The sequence below is a fragment of the Taudactylus pleione genome, unplaced genomic scaffold (genome assembly GCF_031769625.1).
Source record: "Taudactylus pleione unplaced genomic scaffold, aTauple2 ptg001329l, whole genome shotgun sequence".
Classification (NCBI taxonomy): domain Eukaryota; kingdom Metazoa; phylum Chordata; class Amphibia; order Anura; family Myobatrachidae; genus Taudactylus; species Taudactylus pleione.
In genome coordinates this window covers 173,026-177,772 of record NW_028285729.1, presented here as the reverse complement: position 1 = coordinate 177,772, position 4,747 = coordinate 173,026, and positions in this window count along the sequence as shown.

The window sequence follows — 4,747 nt, the reverse complement described above, 5'->3', positions numbered from 1 at the left end:
TAATGAGTGGAGTAAGAATATCTAGAGTGGATACTAATAGCTCCAGAAATTGGTCACCGTAATAGATCCTATGATTAAAGGGTCAGAGGCAGGTTCTCGATGTATAGGTGACACTGTGTGTAATCATAATATCATTATTGTAACCAGTGTGTTAAATAGTTAATTTCTACATAAGTATATAAGTTGTAACACACACATGTACCCTTGGCTAGGTCTCACTGAGGGTTGAAAAGAGATTGTATTCATACAGTTGCAGACTAAGCATAGAATGGTTAGATATAACTTTTTGGGGTCAAATAAGACATAATTTGAGGGGCCTAGCTTGTACCTGTCATTACTATTAGTAGAAGTATAATGAGCCATTCATAGCTTATATGTGTTATCAGCAGTTAGCCCCATTCCATTGTAAGATGTGTAGAGACGCTAGGCATTATGGGTAATCTGAGACTCTACACAAAGGAGTTTTGAAACAGAGTTCATCTCCAGACATACTAGGATACATCATTACTGTATGTCTTTGTCTGGTAGCATATCTTAGTGCTTACGGAGCATGTGCAAGAGAGATACGTTGGTCAATGCTACTGTATGCCTGAACCAATCAGTGCTTGGTACAGTACCTAGTTGGCAAGTAACCAGGCACGTGGGTATTAATAAGAAATTAAAAGTTACATTTTAACTGTCATTTATTGTGAGATAGAGGCACTCGTATGGGATTCTCTCTCTTTTTTTAGGGTGATCTCACATAGATAAATTTATACCCTTAGTGCGACCTCCCGTTTTCATCCTCCTTTTCCCTCTCTAGTTTTGAATTACAACCTACAGTACATAGTTTTCTTTACCGACTTTCCCACAGACTGAACACACCGTGCTATTATGGCTTTCCCACAGACTGAACACACCGTGCTATTATGGCTTTCCCACAGACTGAAAACACGGTGCTATTATGGCTTTCCCACAGACTGAACACACGGTGCTATTACGGCTTTCCCACAGACTGAACACACGGTGTTATTACGGCTTTCCCACAGACTGAAAACACGGTGCTATTATGGCTTTCCCACAGACTGAACACATGGTGCTATTACGGCTTTCCCACAGACTGAACACACGGTGCTATTATGGCTTTCCCACAGACTGAACACACGGTGCTATTACGACTTTCCCATAGACTGAACACACGGTGCTATTACCACTTTCCCACAGACTGAACACACGGTGCTATTACGGCTTTCCCACAGACTGAACACACGGTGCTATTACGGCTTTCCCACAGACTGAACACACTGTGTTATTATGACTTTCCCACAGACTGAACACACGGTGTTATTACCACTTTCCCACAGACTGAACACACGGTGCTATTACGGCTTTCCCACAGACTGAACACACGGTGCTATTACGGCTTTCCCACAGACTGAACACACGGGGCCTTTATCATGCACATCAAGTTTTGTAGTCTATGTGATCATTTGCCCCTGTGGCCTATATTATGTAGGCAAAACGGAATGCCAATTTAAAACATGGATGGCGCAACATCGTTCGGGCAGCTTTGGTGTCGGGCTCTAGCGAGAAACCTGTAGCCTGACATTTTGCATTGTTCCAACATAGTATGGCTACATTAAAATATAAAATAATAGGCCACATTCCGGTAGCCTTAAGAGGTGGTGACAGGGATAGGAAATTGCTACAACTTGAATCCAGGTGGATTTTTCGCCTGGACTCACAAGCCCGTCGTAGCTTGAACGAATCCTTATGTCTCATTAATTTAATCAGCGCAGTATATTCAGGGGGCACTGACAGTCGTACCAGACCTGGGTGAAAAGGGCGTGGTCACTCCCCCTTAGGATTCAAAAATATATATTTTTGCAGCATGCGCCGGGGAGGGGGGTGCTGTGAGTCCCTCAGCCTGATGCAAAATCAGTGTGTCGCCACCCCCACCCCAACACCCCCCCCCACAGGCATAGAAGACTTGGCAGTCTCCTACTGCAGCCCAGCACACAACAGCATGTGCTGGGCTGCTGTGAAGGAAGAGGGAGGGGGGCAGAGCCAGACCTGGACCCCTCCAGCAGCCCAGGCCTGGGTAATTAGTACCTGCTTCCCCCCCCCTCTCGGCACCTCTGAGTATATTGTAATTTCCCTGCTGTACTCCAGCTATGTTTTATGTCTTAGGAACAGCAGTTTTTCTGGTTCGCCACTAGATGGCGATATTTACAGGTAAAATAAAAAAATCAACATAGCAGTAAATAGGAAGTACGGTGTTTACAGGCTGGTAATTACACATGGCTCTGATTTGTGCATTCATTTCTTCTAGGGGGTAGTGTACATGTTTTATTCAGTAATAGCTTCAGTCACTTTCTTTAGAAAATCCAATCTACGAAGATTTCGTATTTTTAGAAAGTACACAAATACCGTTTTTTATGGCAGATTTGATTAATTAGTCCATATGTATTATAATCACTTTCGTGTTACTGCTATCATCTGTTTTACATGATGTCTTTACACTTCCTGGATAAGGATTATATGTAATTTATATACGGTATATAGGGTGAGCACTTTAATTACGGGATAAAGGGCCTGATTCATCACGGATCGCAAGTGCTAAAATGCACAAATACAGCCGATGTTCACGGTCTGTGCATGCATCGCAGTTGGCGTGCACAAAGTCTCCACTGCAATCGGGAAAGCGATCGCAGTGGGCACACAGTCCCACCGCAGAGTGATTGACAGGAAGTACCATTTGGGGGTGCTGATGGTGGGTTGTTGGTGAAACGCAGGCGTGTCAGGCGTTTGAACGCTGTTACAGGGCCGTGTATAAATGAGTCCCTGCGATGCCATACGCAGCCTGAGGCCTCATAGCGTGCAGGAAGCTTAGCAATATCTGAGTAAGCTCTGACCTTGTGTAACTGTGTGTGAGGCTGCCATGTTACTCGATGTTCCCAATGTTTTCGCAGACTTGCAAGGTATTACGGATGTGAGTAAGGGGAAGTGGGCGTCTTTATATTGTGCGGCTGCGGTATTGCGATCGCAGACATTTGCATAATTTCACATCAGAACTTTGCAGCATTAGCGATCTGTGCTGAATCAGGCCCAAGGTCTGTATATATGACGGCTTGATGTATGGAATGGTGACCCAGCCTACCCACAAGTGACCTTATATAATTGTCCTCTTTACCTGCAAAAGCCTGAACCTGCTTACCGTATACACCACAAAGACTTATAGTGTTTCTGGGACTTTGTTCATCCTGCCCGGATTGGACTCATACACCGTTTACCTTGAGGATTCCTAATGCCATATATGGACTTTATACCAAACGGAACACTCCTCTATCGGTGGCGGAAATTGGTAATTATATATCCATTGGGCAGTCCCTGTGTCTCTCTAAATAAGAGAGGTGTTTATTGCCTATTGTTTGGTGTCATCACACATCCAGAAGTGCTTATAGGAAGTGGAACAGGCACATTTGTGCGGACATTGGACATCATTCAGACCCAGTCGCAAGTGGGTTGATGATTTGGTCCTGCGCACGTGCAGCGGCTGCACTGCGTGTGCGCAAGCCCCGGAGCGAGAGAGAAACTCTCGCTCCGGAGCTCTCTACAAAAGGGGCGGCTGTCGATATTGATCGACAGCTCGCCCCGTTTTGTAGGCGTGGCGGGGGTGGCTTCACAAACGGAAGCGTTACTTTAGAAACGCCTGCCGTTTTGTGGGCGGCCGCACTGACATCAGCAGTGATGTCAGTGGGGAGTTTCCTGCTCGATCAGAGCAGGAAGCTCCCTGGGGCTTACGGATGCCGAGACCCAACCTTAGGGTCTCATTGCAAGCCCCGATGGTTGCAATGGTCTTGACCAATGTGACCATCAACCTGGTCGGTCGCTAAGCTGTGGGTGGTAACCCACAGCTTAGCTAGCGACCAGGAGGCCGCACTAAAAAATAGAAGTGGCCACCCTCATTCAGAACGAGCGCTCGCTTCTGAGGCATTTGCTCTCTTCAGAAATGTTTTGATGTCATTTTTTTTAAAGTGTATTATTTTTATATTAAAATTATTCAGAATACGCCCATTTAATATTATGTATCATCTTCCATCTTTCATCATAGCACTATTTAAATACCATTTATTCATTTATGTTGTAAGGGTTTGACTACCCCCTTTTTCATAGCTGCTAGGAACAGCAGAACATCCCAGCGCCAGTAAATAACCTGTCTTGGTATTGAACATTCTAATTCTAACCCTCCCGCCACAATCTGACCCAATCATCCCCCCCACAGCCTAACCCAACCCTCCCCCACAAACTAACCCCAAACATCCCACCACAGCCTAACTCTAATCCTCCCCCCACAGCCTAACCCTAACCCCCCCCACAGCCTAACCCAACCCTCCCCCACAAACTAACCCCAACCATCCCCCCCACAGCCTAACCCTCCCCCTCACAACCTAACCCAACCCTCCCCACAAACTAACCCCAACCATCCCCCCACAGTCTAACCCTAACCCTCCCCCCATAGCCTAACCCCAACCCTCCCCCCCACAGCCTAGCCCCAACCCTCCCCCCCACAGCATAACCCCAACCCTCCCCCACAGCCTAACCCCAACCCTCCCCCACAGCCTAACCCCAACCCTCCCCCACAGCCTAACCCCAACCTTCCCCCCACAACCTAACCCTCCCCCCCACAGCCTAACCCAACCCTCCCCCACAAACTAACCCTAACCCTCCCCCCCACAGCCTAACTCTATCCATCCCCCCCACAGCC